This window comes from Seriola aureovittata, chromosome 23 (assembly GCF_021018895.1).
Source record: "Seriola aureovittata isolate HTS-2021-v1 ecotype China chromosome 23, ASM2101889v1, whole genome shotgun sequence".
Lineage (NCBI taxonomy): Eukaryota > Metazoa > Chordata > Actinopteri > Carangiformes > Carangidae > Seriola > Seriola aureovittata.
Window position 1 is genome coordinate 11,478,664 of NC_079386.1, and position 15,925 is coordinate 11,494,588.

The following is a 15,925-nucleotide window of genomic DNA, read 5'->3' on the forward strand; positions in this document are numbered from 1 at the left end:
GCTTGATACCACTCTCGTACCTATCTGTTCAATGTGAAGCTTGAGCGGCCAGCTGGTTAAGGTAGCACAATCAAAGGAAACAAGGGGAACCAATTAGCTTAGCTCTGTTCTAAGGTAACAAGACTTGGCCAAAACCTACTATATGGTTGGACTGTCAATGGTCAATGGGTGAAATTGAAGATGTAATTGAAATCTGTTGTAGAACCACTGTAAACAACTACTTACTATGGACAGTAGCTAGTCTGCTCAAAAAGTCGCTAAATGTTGGTAGATGACAGATTGCATTAATTGGCATATTCATATTGTCATCATGTTGTATTTGCATTCTGCCTAGTGTCAGCTGGTTTCAGCCCTTTACATGCTTCTCTCCTACTCCTCTCTCTGTGCTCACATATACAGAACTTTAATACAGACGAATTCCAAATAAAGCGACCCACTGCTAAAATTCTGATATTATAGAGAGAAAGTTAGAGGTTCATTCACATCTGCCAGCTGACGTGTGGTCAACTAAATGAAAGGCATAGAGAGGTGTGTCTGTGGAGGGAAAATCCCAATCCAGCGCTCACAGGGCAGTACTCTACTGATCTGTATGGAAAGTACTTAAGGTTTGTCCGAACCATCGCTAGATTTGACGCTAGGTGCTTTTTGTGTAAGGGGTCTGAAAAGTCTGTAAATCTAGCAGCAAAGGCGCAAAGTTAGTAACACTACTTGTAAATGCCCCCTGATGACATAGGAACTGTTTGTGCCAATTCATTTTGAAACAGCAACGGCCAACTCCAATAATTGGCTGGCCAACCAATGGTGTAACTTCATCACTCAGTCAGTCAGTGACATTCGCATTTATAGGGCTGGCCCCACTGTTGTGGTCTGGCCAAAAAAACCCTGCCTACCACCACCTGTAAAGCTCATTTATAATATCTTATATTTGCTATAGCTTCACATTTAATAAACAGATATAAGAGGTATTCCAGTCCTCTCATCTAACTGTCAACAAGAAAGTGATTAAGTGTGTTTCCCAAAATGTCAGACTTGAAGAAGCAACTTGATAGAGCAATGTCAAATTGAGTTTCCTGTAAACTTAAAGCACTTTGATACTCAGCCAGCTCTGACTGTTGCTAGAAGAATCACATTTTAGGAAAGAAGATAAAAACTTTATACCTTTCAAAAGACAATATTTGCATTTCAGTAATAACCTCTACAAATAATTTCCTGAATTTCCTGTGAGGCATTGAAGTGCATTTTGTCATCAAATGGCAAAGGAAAAGCAAAAATCCTCTTCAGTTTTAAAAAATTATTCAGTTTTGACCTGTATTGACTCAACAATGCTGAAGATAAAGAATAAACAAACCATGAATTACATATTCATTTCGGCCAATATGTAAATAATTCCCTTGTGTCCTTGGGTTAGTCTGTTTGTCTGTTTAATGAGTACATGAATTTTACCTTTTCAAAATGTAACTTTATGGAACAGTGGAGACATCTGACAGCCTTTGTTCTTCCTTGTCCATGTGAACAATGAAGGAAAACGAAAACAAAGGTCATGGTTAGTGCAAGAATATCAAAATAAGGTCACTACAGCAGTGAGTAGGAATTTTAATTGTCATTTATTTCTCTTGGTTAAGTGTGATTCATAAATATGCGTACATCACTGGCATAAAGTAGTATCTGCAAAATAAAAGGTTTTCAGTCAATACTTTATGCTTGAGTGACAGAAATTAAAATTAAAATTAACTTGGCCATGCCTTTTTATTTTTTATTATCTTGTCATTCAACCAAGTTCTTCATTTAGAAGAACATTTATTTGAAGTTGAAGTCTTCTTATTGTGCACATCTTTTCACTTCCACTTACATTTGAAGATACACTCTTGTACACTGCTTTTTAGCAAGTACACCACCATTCTGTTCACATTTTCATAGAAGAAAACAAATTGCACCGCAGTGGATAAATCTAAAGAACATTTCAGACTAGAATAACTTTCTCAAACTTTTATTACCAACAGACATTTACTTTTACTTTTAGATTCTTTAAATGAACACGATCATCAAAGCTATTTTCTGCTTTGCACAGAAAATGTTTATCCTGTTTCTAAGTAAATATGCCAAAAATAAGTTGTTTCTCAGAGTTTGTTAATCAGATTAATTATAACATCAAGAATAGAGTTTTTGAAATTGGCGGGATCAAAACATAAGGAAATAGAAGTAAATAGAGGAAGCGAAACAAGAGGTTGCAGCAGAGAGGAAACACAATTTGACATGGGTGTGATGGTGATGCCGGGCCTATTTTCTTTCGGTCAGTGCACTCCTCGCTCTGGGTCAGCCTATCTCTTACATGTGCACAGTTTAATGCCTGATAACACGAGCCTACAGGCGACTGCAAGCTGTGTGTCTGTGTGTGTATGTGCTTGGTTTGAAGTTGAGATGTGGGGCGCATGATTCGCCGATGTGATTGTTCAACTGATTTGTCCGGCTCATGGCACTCCCACATTTGCTCTCGTAGTCGGCTAAAACAAATGCAGCCCCCTCGCTCGCCCCGCTGCGACTGGTCTGGCAATCAGCACAGGCGTAAAAACGAGACTCAGTCGCAAATGAGGGAACTGCCTGGCATCCTCATGAGGTATCAGGTCAATCAAGCCCACTGTAGGCAAGGCATGTGGGGCCCCGAGGCTAAACGCTGTAGTACAGAGCTCAATAAGCGCCTGTTGGCCTCAGGGGCAGCTTACTAAATGAAAGAGGATATTGGGGAGATTGTTTAGTATTATCATCGTTCATCATCGTTCCTCAGTTGGCTGTAACAATATGGTGCTTGGTTATTGTGCTCCCCCTAAGGAAGACTAGCAGCTGCCACTGATAAAGATATATGAGCTGATTGGAGAGATTGGATTGAGCAAAAATTGTGGTTGGTAATAGAAGTGAATGGGACAGTGGCGGATTTGTTGAATTAGGAACAGACAGAAAAAAGAAGTATGAAGTGAGGAGAGAAATGAATGAGAGGGTAGATGGGCGTTCTTGTGTTGCTATCCCCCTATCTCTATACAGTGTGGCTCCAATCAATTAGTTGTGGCTGTTCTTTGCTGGCAAGGCAGGACTTAAATGGGGGCTGCAGGTAGGATAAACAAACTGGTGGTGAGGGGGAAAAAATGGGCCGGTTATGCCTGGACACCCTGGAGGCAGCAGCAGCACAAGCGAGCATGAGGATTAAACTGAACTCCATCTTAAACAGCACCACCCACCCTCTCTTTAGTGAGCTGATGCAGCTACAAAGCACTGCAGCCGCTGCCTCATTCCTCAAAAGATGCAACCTTATGGCAACCACGATCATATAAAGCTTCTAGTTTCATCTAGGCCAAAGCTGTCACGGTCAAGATGTAATCATCAGAATAACGGCGAATAAATCTTTTTTTTTTTTTTTTGTAGATTATTCCATGTGAATTGCTCTGTAAAAACAGGGAAGAGAAAAAAGAAAAAGATGTGCGAGGGACTAAGAGAGCGAGAGGATGGTGTGTGATAAAGGTCACAAGCCAGATTCAGACTCACTGTGATTCAAGTGCATGATATACTGTATATGAAATGCACTGCAGTTAACAAAATGATCAAATGTCTTTCTCTGCTATAAGCAATGTGCTTTTCCCCACATCATTCTAACCAGAAGAGCTACTGCTGCCAGGAATACCCTACCCTTTAAGGCATTTTGGGAAATACATTTATATTTTTTTTGTTTTGTTTTGTTTTGTTTTGTTTTGTTTCCAGACAGATAATGTTAGCAATCCACTGGCTAAGATATTTCCAGATATTTCCTTAAGGAGCTGGTGAAGACCAGAGTAGAGCTAATGTAAATAGGCAACAGCTTACTAACAGGTTAGCTATCTCAACTTTATAAGGTAGTGATGTCAATGTTGCATTTACAGCCCTAAGTGGCCAAAAATCAATGACATGAATTTCAATGACATCCAAACACACATCATTGACCTGTGTTATTGCTCTGCTAGCTACAACAACCCACAAGCTAACAGTCAAAAGCTGCTTCTGTATGAAGGACGTCACCCCAAATTACATTTGACTGGAAGCATGTGTATACCCAAGTTCAAGGTACGTCATAAAAATATTGATTTAAAAATACACACAAAAATTACTTTCTTAGGCTAAACATAACAGAACAACTAACACAGGGACATAATTATAATGTTTTTCAGTAATGTTACTGAGCTAGTCAGAAAGTCAGGATATTGCCTAGCTTAGCATAAAGATTGCATTTGCTGCCTCAAATGGAAAATTGCTAATAAGAACACAAGATACATCTTGTAAATAAGACTGCTTTAGAATTGTAGGTAGGTGTGTTTTTCAGTTTGGACAAAGCCAAGTTAGCTCTTTTCTCCTGCCTGGAGTCTTTATGCTAAGCTAGGCTAAACATGCCTCCAACTCTGTATTCAACCCATGAACTTCTTCTTAACTGATTCCCAGAAAGAAGGCAATTCTATCAGAACTATTCTTCAGAGAAATATCATATGAACTTCAACTGTGTGATAAACATCATGGAAAGTGAATCATATCGGACCTTTTAAGATGAAATGTCTCTTTGTAATGATGTGGGGGGCCAAAGCTGGAGGAAAATGACATCATGATGGAGTGGCAGAAAACCACCCCAGAGTCAGTGATGTCATCATGTCCCTGAGTGATGTCAGTGGTGCGAGGGCACGCGGTCATCCTTTTCTGCGCTTTAAATAGTCCACTGTCTTCCTTATCTCTCCCACCACCTCCTGTCATTCGCTCCTCTGCTCATTTGTCCCCTTTGCCTTCTATCCTCCTCATTTCTCCTCCACTCACCGGACAATACAGCTGCAGCTTATCTCGTCTCTCTCTTCCCCCTATTTGTCTCCCTCTCTCTTCCTTTTCCTCCCTCTCAACTCCTTCTCTCTCTTTCTCCCAAGTCTTTTAGCAAGAGGGTGGGGGTGGGGGGGTTGTAAAGCAGGGGGTTCAGCGCGGCCACATCCCAGGCTTTTTGCTAGATTAATTTGCGGGGGCTCTGGCCTGCGCTGCACTGCTTACTGTACGCAGTGAAAGTCACTCAGGGATTAACGGCAGGCAGGAAGGCAGCGGCCCCCACCCACTTGCTGCCTCGGCAGAAAAAGACCCCCCCTCTCCCTCCTCTCCTCTCCTCTCTCCCTCCAAAACCTAACCTCCTCCATCTCTCTTTCCTCTCTCACTCAAAACCACTTTCTCTATCTCTCATACCTCCTCTCTCTCTCCCAACCCTCTTTCTTTCTTTCTTTCTTTCTTTCTTTCTTTCTCTCTCTCTCTCTCCATCCCATCAACCCCCTCTCTAGTTAATTACTGTAATGGGCTGGCTGTCCTTGGGGGGTAGTTGGAGGGCAGGGGGTGGGACCAGAGGAGATGCTGTATGGTACAGCTCAGTCATGCTTCTCGCCTCCAGCACTGACACACACACAAATGCACACACTCTCAAAGACTCAAACGCATGGTCATATGTACTGTACACTCCCTTACATACAAGTGACACACACATGGGTCCATTCATACAGTTGCACGTGCTGAATATGAACAAATCACACTGGCAAATTGCTCCAAAGAATACAACCAGACATAATTCTTCATTTATTTTGGCTCCACGTTAAAGTTAAAATCCTTAAGATTTGATTTGGTTACTGGTGGGAACAATAAGTGTTGTTTAATGTTACAGCAAACATTTGCTAAGCAACTGGTGTATCTGTTATCAATGCAACCAAACAAACTCACTCTGTTTTAATAAGGTCGGTCAAAAATAACCACAATCAGATTTCATGTTCGGCTCGGCAAAAGAAGTTTGATGATGAGGATAAGGTGAGGTAAAGGTTAACGGACCGTCGTTGTCATGGTTACTCTAATAAACGTGGTTATGATCCTGGTCATGGTTAAAAATGTTGGCTCTCATTTGTAGACAGATATCGAATGGCGGTCTCAGTGTTAAAGTCTGATGTTTTTTGTTTGTTTGTTTGTTTTTTGACTCACCCATCCAACCAGAGTCTCTGATTACGGAGACTCTGTTGTTACTATAACATCACATGACATTGTCACATGACTTCCTCCTAGGTTCCTGTCACAATTACTATGGCTGCAAAAGGCCCTTGTTGTTCAGGGGCACTTCTGAAACATCTTAATCCTTAATACAGCTCTGATGCGATATAGTGACATTAATATCAACAAGTTGGCATTAATTACAATATGTAAATACATTAAATGCCTATTGCAGAAACTATGATGATAAATAGTAAAAACATGGTCTGATGTCATGAAAATATAATAGATTGTGACTTTAAGTTATACAGCATCATTTCGCAAGAGATATTTCACATAACCTCGCGGTCTGACAGCAAAATAGAAAGTGAGAGCGGAAAGACAGGCAGAAAAACAGAAAGTATAAGGAACTGAGTGGGGAAAGGAGAGATGGTTAGAGAGAGTAATGGATGACAGGATGGAGAATGATGTGTTGAGATAGATGCAGCAATATACCCAAAGTGTCCACACGTAGGGGATGTGGGGTTTTGTGTGGGAACTTATTGGCCCAGTTTAAGGATCAGTCAGCTGAAACACTTTGGCTGAAGCTGACAGCTGTTTGAGAAATGCCAAATGGTGCTGGCAGAACACAAGCACACGCACGCACGCACGCATGCACACACACACACACACACGCACATACAGGAACACACATCTGCTTTCTAGCCATCTCTCATATGCACATACAAACTCTCAAACACCCCAGATCACATTCAAATATGCACAAGTACAGTCAGAGTGATTACAAATGCAATATTTGCAAGTGTACTGTTCAGTGCACATGAGCAAGCATATTAACCCCCCCACCCACCACCACCACACACACACACACACACACACACACACAGATACAGAGCATAGTACATAGTAACCACTGCCAATTGCAAATGAAGGAGCATATGCCTGTGCTTATATGAGACACTGAGCAGACATGACTTTTCTCAATCAAGCCAGTTAACTTGATCATCCGTCTGGCTGACTTCAGGAAGAAATCCTTTTAACTCTTTCACTGTCTGGACTACAGTATTAATGGTTTCACAGCTGTTAGACCAAATCCACAGATACAGTATTTCTCATTTGATCACTGTCAATTCTGTCCCAGGTTTGCTTTATTTTTTTATTTTTTAAATTCTTTTTTTGCACTTTGCTTGAACACATTGCAGGGAAATGATATGAGACGTTTGTTGGAGTGGCTCCATTTACAACTGAGAGACTTGGACAGCGAGAGAGTATTTAATGGAGAGATTCTGGGGTTACTGAGTACACATCGGGTTGTAATGGGGACATATCTAAAGGCTGCTGGGTCCGTTTTCTTGGAAAATTCAGGCAATTTTACCTGTTCAGAACTAATACTGATACAAAGCCGTGAAGCTCAAGAATTATTCTGTGAACTTCTATTAAAGTGATTCCCTTGTTGTAACTTCATGGAAGTGTCCTGTTTTTCTCCATAAGGGAAGTTAGACTGTTCTAGAGAATTTTGTAGGTTAAATGCACAATATGTAATTTTCTGCTGCTTGGGGTCTCTCAATCAAAACAATAGCAAAAGAGTGTTTGGTGGCGCCGGGAAGTAGCATGGGATCATGGGGAGTTGTCGCCTTCACCACCATTGCCTTAATTGCAGTCAGCCACTCCCTGTTAGGATTCCAGTGCTACCGTAAATCTCGGACTATTGAGGGCATATATACATATATAGGCCGCACTTTTCAAACTGCCTGTATGGCACCAACACGACAGTAACATGCTTCCGTTCTTCCTGCTGCCGCCTCCAACGTCTCACCATCGATTCATTGATATCAAGCTTACATGCAGTGGCTCTATTTCCCTCTTTGACGGCCAGATCGACTGCCTTTAACTTAAAAGCCGCATCATATGGTGTGTTTTCCATGACAGTTCAAAATCAAAATCAAAACTACCGTGTCTTCTTCGGCGAATAATCTTTCCCCACATGTCTGTCTCACTTTTGCACTTCCCGCTAGAGTGCCCCCCGGAGGCCGTTAGTGCGCCCCCTGGAGGCCTTTGGCCAGTAAAAATCTATAATTTAGCCGCATCGTTGTATATGCCGCAGGGTTCAAAGCGTGTGAAAAAAGTAGCGGCTTATAGTCCGAGATTTACGGTAATTGTTTTTACCGGAAGGCAAATTATTTGCAGAGCTCTCCCCCTCTCAAAAACAATCAGACCCGGTGATAAAATCTGGTATAAACTCGGAATAAAGCATTTTAATGTTGAATGGCTGAATGGCAAGAAAACAATTTTGGTGGCAGAGAAAACTTACAAATAGCCCATTTAAGTCAAAATAGGAAAGATTTTAGTCATTCAAGGGCCTGTTTCACAAAAGTACTGCTTAATCGCAAATCATGGCAGTGTCACATTTTACAGATGAATAAGTGTCGTTTGCTCTGGCGTGCTTATGCATAAATTGCAAGAGCAGTGTTTGTTTTTATTAGTGAAATCTGTCAGAATTAACAGGAGAAGAAATCGTTTGTTGCCAATCATGATTTGCATGTTGCCGATTTGGAGAAACAGGCACCTGAAATCCCAACCTGCAACTGCACTGAATAAAAGAAACAAGAGGTGTTAATGAAATTAACATTTATTATTCATTGTCAACTGTAGTGTTTGCTGTTGTTGCAGCATTACTGAGCAGATGAATCAGCCAGTCAAGGATGGATCGGAGTATTTCCTAATATTTAATTTGGGATTTTGGGTAATGTGAATGACACCACATGATCCAGATTCAGAAATTAATGAAATCTCTTTATCTGTACAGAGTTTGTAAACAAATGCGCGCGCGCGCACACACACACACACACACACACACACACACACACACACACACACACACACACACACACACACACACACACACACACACACACACACACACACAGGGGCTCAAGATTATGGTAATGCGGTGACCTTGACCTTGTGATTGCACAGCATGCTTCATTTCCTTTCATGTTTGCTCATGATCATCGGGCTAGATATGTGTGTATATGTGTTTGTTCAGAGATTTTCCGTTTCCGTCTGTCCATGGGTATTCTCACAGTTGTTTTCACAAATCTAAAGGCCTCTGCGACCACTTTGATGCTCTTCAGGGAGGAGAAATGACAGCTGAGAGATCTGGCATATGAAGGGAATGGGAACTGAAATAAAAAGATTATTAAAAAAAAAGTGAAAAGTGCTGGATAATCAGACAGGAGGATAGAGAGACCTTACAGCACTTCCAAACTGCTCTGGTGCCGCTGCTCATTAAGATGATTATGATGTGAATATTTACTGTTGTTCTCCTGCTACTACTACTATGCTCGCTGTGTGATAGCCTGCAGCTATTAACATCTCAACTGTGGCATTTAGTCTCGCAAACACACACACACTCAAACACATCGCTGCACAAACATAATGCACATCATTTTACATGCACCCTGCAAAAGCACACGCAGAGTAATAGAGCACGTCATTTACTTACCCCTTGTTGTGAGCATGTAGCCAATTACCATCACCATTACAGTTATGGATACTTTCCGTTTCTACCCAAAATACCACATTCATCCCAAGTTACTCAAAGTGTTTACCAGCAGAGGAGGTAAACGATCAAGAAATTGCTGCTGTAGAAAAGCTGTTTAATTTGTAGCTATAAAACACCTTTGTTTTCTTGCTTTGCTAACAGGTTTTCTGCATGTGTGTAAAAAGTTTAGTCCGGTTACACCAGAAACTCAATAGTGAGATGAGAAGATACCACTCTCATTCTTGTAAACAAAAAGTATGAAGCTTGGGGCTAGGCGGCGATTAGCTTAGCATTGCTTAGCTCAAAGACCGGAAGCAGGAGTAAACAGCTAGCCTGCTGTCCAAAGTTCAAAAATACACATACCAACACCTTTGAAAATACCACTTTCATGTCATATTGTTCAATATGAGCAACTGACTTGGACATAGTTGATTCTGGGTAGTAGCTACAGTTTTTTTTGGTATCTGTTTCCCTTGCTATCAAACTGCAACAAATATGTAGCACAGGAACCTAATTTTGGCTATTTAGATGATGACGACAACAAGGTTAGCAGTGGTAACCATGTAGTAATGCAGAAACACTCTCAAGTGTGACAACAACAATCTAGAAAGTCGCAGCAACAGATTGAACATGTTAATTTTGAGATTTTGAGATTTTGTTAGGTGTATTTTTGAATTTGGAGAGATTCTCAGTCCTCAAGGTCATAGTATCTCTAGAGCTACAGTTTATGGACACAACTGGACTTTCTTGAAGGTCTTGAAGACGTTTCACCTCTCATCCTAAAGAAGCCTTTCGGATAAGACAACTGTGACTTGTTTTCATAGTTTTGGAAATTATTGCTCTTGGTTTAAACATTTGAAGAGAAAAGTCAGAAATGTTTAAATTGTAGTCTGGAAGCCATATAGCTTCTGTACAACACTACCACAGCAGATATAACATAGTTGTAGTGCAGACAGAATAGTAGTTCTCAACATTTCATGGCCATTTGTCTGTCAGCCACACAACCTGAATATTTGCAGGCTTGTTTCATATCTCTTTGCAACCGCTGTGCTGAGCGCGGGCCAAAGGGGTAAAGATCAGAGGCCAGGCAGAGGTCAGCCAACCACACAGACTGTTGGCTTTCAGCACAGACACTAACAAGATGCTCATGTAATGTAAATGGCTACATGAAAAGGGTGCCCTGGGCAGAGTGAACCCAGGATTTTAAATGGACTGCTGCATAGAGTCTAATAACCAAAGGCTCAAATGGGCCCAAATGGATAAATATTGCTTGTGTATTCAAACATTGCAGTCCCATTTTGCAGTACAATGAGAATATCGCTTTTCCAAATGCGGTCAAACCCGTGTTGATGTTTGGATATATTGCACTGTGACCAGGAAGCCACATTATTGCCTCCAGTCGTTTGAGGGAAAAATGGAAAAACGGTGAATCATTGTCTCCTGGGAGAAGTGTGGCATGTTGGTCTCGCATTGTGATTGTGTTCTCGTCTTTTGTTATTTTCTCTCCTGTCATGGCAGGATGTACATCATGGTGTGCAGTGCACACTGCACAATAAAAACTGCAAACATACTGCTGAAGGTATTGTTTTGTAGAATATGTAAATATGTAGAATATGAGTGTGTGAATCTCTATACTGTATCTACATCTGTGCAAAGCAGTATTGCACTGCATCCACGGGCCTAAAAATCTTCTATGAAAAATCTAAAATGAACAACACATTGATTATGGTTGTACTTCAACTTTAATGTGGTACACTATGATCATAACAGAGAGAAGCTTTTTTTAAAATATTTTTTAAGTTCAATATTTAGCCAATTTAACCGTCATCTCCACTTCTGGGGCAACATTCTGAAGGAAATGAGACCACTTGGCTGCAAGGTCATCTGCAGTGCGGCATCTAATGAGGACTGGTGGAATTAGTACCGAAAGTAGACAGCTGGTTGTTAAAGAGTAAGTGGGACTTGTGAGACCTCCACATCATCATCTGTCATCTGTGTCTCTGTGGCTTTGAATTTTATTTTGATGCTGTGAAACATTCCTGCATTAAAGGAGACAGTTTCCAGTTTTCAAGAATTTCTCAGGTCAGGTCTCTGGCATAGTTATATGCAATTTTTTACTTTCAATAGCAATCCAGAACAATTCCTCCAAAAAACAATGAAAGATACGAAGGTAAGCTACCTGTTATAGTAGTAATTCTGTGCTGTGTATAGTGTGCAGGTGAGTGATCAGAGCCTCTCAGCATGCAGATATCGCTTCCCTGGCTCATGGGACATAACCAAGGCATCTGTCAGTGATGGACAGGTGAAAGCCAGGGAGACAGAGAAAGAGACAAGAAGAGGAGAGATCAGAGGGCATTAGACGGTGTGAATTTCAGAAAATTTTCTTCATTGTCATGCCAACAGCCTTCTTATATTCTTTATGTCTAGCCTGCTACTTTTGATCTTTTTTATCTTTTTAAAAAGGACTTTAGGATATTCATTTCTGGACACAAAACTGCTCTCAATACGTGTTTTAAGGCTGCTGTAATCAATATTTCTTCTTTAACAAACATCAAATGACCCTCACAGTGACAAACCCACAGGTAATTATTAACCGAATCTGCAGTTCTCAGTTCTCAGAGTGTTTTTAGCATCTTTCAGCTCATTGTTTTTGTTTTATGGCCCACACATTTACGTCAGCATAGCATTTAGCTGCTATGGAGACCAACAATCACCAAGCTAAAACTAATTCAGTCGAATACAATACAATGCAGTAAATCCTCAATTAAGGTTTATGAAGGTTATAATAGTCAATTCTTGTAGAATAGAGGTGTGTCTCTTCTTTAGCCTACCCTCACTGATTTGCATTGAAAGGACAAAATAATAGGGAATACATTCTCCAAATTGATCCCACAGTTGTATCAGCACCAGGATATTAAAGGTGTACACACTGTATTCAAAAACAAATGTTACAAATGTAGGCAATACACAATGTCAGGCCATTTTCACGGCTGCTTCTTAAGGATATTTGTTGATTTATTTTTTTCACTACTTTTAGGTGAACCTGAGCTTGTTTTTAGAATATCCTACCCTCATCCTTGAGTCCTGTCAACTCCCAAGCTCCATAGGCATTAATAATTACAACATATAAACATAGTGTGGGTCCTGTGAACACCAGTCCATGGCCAACAGACCCTGCTTCAATTATTCATCTCACACGTGTAAATAGCACGGAATGAATGTGCGGAGACGTCATCTGTGTCTTAGCAATATTTTCTATTTAATCACGGGATAATGACACAAGACAGCGGGTTGCAATTCAATTGTTAAGTCTCTATTTATGTACTCTCCAGACACAAGTTGCAAACCCAAGTGCAGGCAACTCTTAGAAATTTAGGAACTTCTGTAAACTATTTAATAAAAGTAATATTTCAGAACAGGCAGTCTGACAGATATATCAATTGGGGTATTGAGTCTTCCTCCCAAATTAAACCAAAGTGTCTGGAGCTGCAGGGTTTGTTAGCTCAGAACCACCACTGACACTGGATGTGACGGAGCAAAATTATTATTATTACTTGCTTTGTTGAGTAGGAAAGACATACTGACAGGGTTATGAGGTGCATATTTTTTACAGAAGGCTAAGGCAGACAATAAGAGAGACAGTCAAACCAAATACTTCAAGTTTCTGTAAAACCTGTCACAAACTGGCCTATGATAAGATCAGGTACTTTATGTGTTAATTCAGGGCTTGCAGGCATTCTGCAGTTTACGGTCATGGCAGTGTTATGTGTGTTTGGATGGATGCACAGTGGTCTTTATGTGTGACACATAACTGTCACGGGAGTAAGAGGAATGCACTCTTTTTGACCTTCTGACCCTAAAGAAGATCCTCTCAGCCGTACCACAAGTGTTTGTGTGTGTGTGTGTGTGTGTGTGTTGTGTGTGTGTGTGTGTGTGTGTGTGTGTGTGTGTGTGTGTGTGTGAAGGAGAAATCCAGCCACTCTCCATGGCTCTCCCCACCTTGTGATCACTCTTGCATACATACACTCCAGATGTCAAGCCGGTTTCACACACCAGTGGACACACTGTTGCTACACCTTCCCTCCCTCACGTTGTACCCTCCACCATCACGCCACACCTTTCCGTCCTCTCTCCCTCTTTTCTCATCCCTTCTCCCCTGTTTATTCACTCTTCCATCAATCCTCTAACACCTCTTCACCCCTCCTGCCGCTCCCTCCATTTCTCTCTCCATCATCCCAACTTTTTTTCACCCTTTTTTTTTCCCCCCTCCTGCTCTGTCTCACAATATCTCACACAATCTTGGAGGATTTCCAGAGTAAACAATACCAATTTTATTCCATCAGAAAATGGTCAACAATGACATGGACGCAGCTGGAATTGCATCTGTCTGATTGAGTGTGTGCATGCACATGCACACATGACTTTCAAATCAATTACATTTTGACTTGCACAGAATAGCACAAAAAAACATCAGACACAAAGGTGCCCACTGCTGCAGTATTTTCAACCACAGCACATATTGTATTTTTACACTTATATTAATGGTCTTACCAGCTTTGCCAGCATCTTATCAAAAACAAAGTCGGCATCAACCCAACATAGAATTTGGCTGGTGCAGGTCGGTGCAGTGGCCAACCTGAAATCCCAAATCCCCTTGGAAAAGCACTGGTTTATCTGTAAAAACATTGGCATTGTATAAAATTCTCAGCAATGTCCTTTATATCTAGATCCCAAGCTCTTGAGCCCAGCCCAGACTCTTTTGTGCCTCGCTGCTGCATGAGCAGTTTTTCATTAGTTCTGATTTGGAAAAGGACTGTTGTGCTGGTGTTTTTGTGTGACGGGTGTCAGTCTGCCCAGCTTGAAACTGTGGTCGGACTTACCAGGAAAAACTCTACTGCAGTGGATTTCAGAAATGACTGTATTAACTAAAATACTAGCTAGCTAACACCAGAGTTGGTTACGAAGCTCTACAGCTGTAGTAATGTCCTAAAATGTGTGTTTTTCAAATGATGGAGAGGATAGAAAGGCTCAAACATCTTCCATGGTGTAGTGAAACCAGTTGATGTGACTTTACTTACTTAGCTTTAGCTGTGATTGCTCTTCTCCCACACAGAGATGTCCACGTAGCCCATATGTCCGCTTCCCCATCATACTGCACTACAGTGGCATGAATTCAACATAGCTAATACTGAAACCACTTAGTGAATATGTTTGTGCTTCTGCTCTTAAAACTGGCTTATTAGTCACTTCAGCAGAAACCTCTGAAGCTGATATGGCAAACCTCATAGCAAACAGTCACCTTTTACATCATGCAGCAGACACGGAGCAACGTGGCCATTCATTTATAGTTGATTTGTGTCCACCTGAAAAATGAAAGTCCAATATTCACTCCTCTTTTAGCTCTGTTTGTGGTCTCTACCAGCTCTTAAGTGAATATGTTTGGTTCTTTAGCTCCTAAATGCACCATAAGCTAATTTTGTCAATCTACCATTTGGATTATAAGATTTATTTTACTCTGAGAATGAATAAAAACTGTCAAGTTGTGGCTATAAAAGCAAAACATTGACCTCAAAGTCATCAAAATGCTGGGTATGTAGCAATAGCAAAACTTACCAATAGCTCCTTTGAGCTGAAGGGAACTGCAGAGCTGTCACTGTGGGATCATTGAGCAACACCTGTCACATGTAAGCAGTCATGATCCATACAGAAACATTGATAATATTCGCTGATTGAGATTCATGGCCCACCCTTTGCAATGGAAACTCAAGCCATTACAGCCCCAGCTGCCCTGTCTGCCACTGAAATGAGGGACAAATGAAGAGTTTGTCATGGACCAGTGAGCAGTACACCTGAGAGGTCTCTCTCTCTCTCTCTCTCTGTCTGTCTGTCTCTTTCCCTCCCACACACACACACACACACACACACGCACACAAAGGGCTGTAGTCAGGGCCAGGGTGTGAGTCAGAGAATCACCCATGAGATTTGATCCATCCTTGTTTTTGTATGAATGGACAGCCACACAGGAGCTGTCTCCATTTTTCACTCATCACAGGGTTCAACACAGCACAGTGACCCAACTCACCCTATGGACCTGAGGCTGCTAAATATAGCTTATCTCAATTTCAGATTTAAAACAGATTGTTGGTGCACCATTTATATTTAGCCTTCTGTACATGTTAAGTTTATTTTTTTTCCGTTTGTTAACAGTGTATGAGCCCTGTGAAAGACTTGCAACCTGTCCAGGGTGCCACCCTGCCCTCACCCAATGTCAGCTGGGATTGGTCCCAGCACCCCTGCAACCCTAAAAGGACAAGCGGTATGGCTAATGAATGAATGAATGACAATGTATGATGTTGATATTTTAAAAATGGG

The 15,925-nt window shown here is 41.1% G+C and overlaps 1 long non-coding RNA gene across 2 annotated transcripts; it reads right to left on the reverse strand.

Annotated features, from left to right (window-relative positions):
• Positions 1-11,336: 11,336 nt before the first annotated feature.
• LOC130164836 (uncharacterized) lies at positions 11,337-15,333 on the reverse strand. 2 transcript variants are annotated; one of them, XR_008826667.1, is made up of 4 exons: positions 15,167-15,333; positions 14,632-14,916; positions 11,733-11,838; positions 11,337-11,592 (listed from the first exon to the last, which is right to left on the reverse strand). It is a non-coding gene; the product is annotated as an uncharacterized LOC130164836 (long non-coding RNA). The 2 variants fall into 2 exon arrangements; XR_008826668.1 differs by lacking the exon at positions 14,632-14,916.
• Positions 15,334-15,925: the final 592 nt, after the last annotated feature.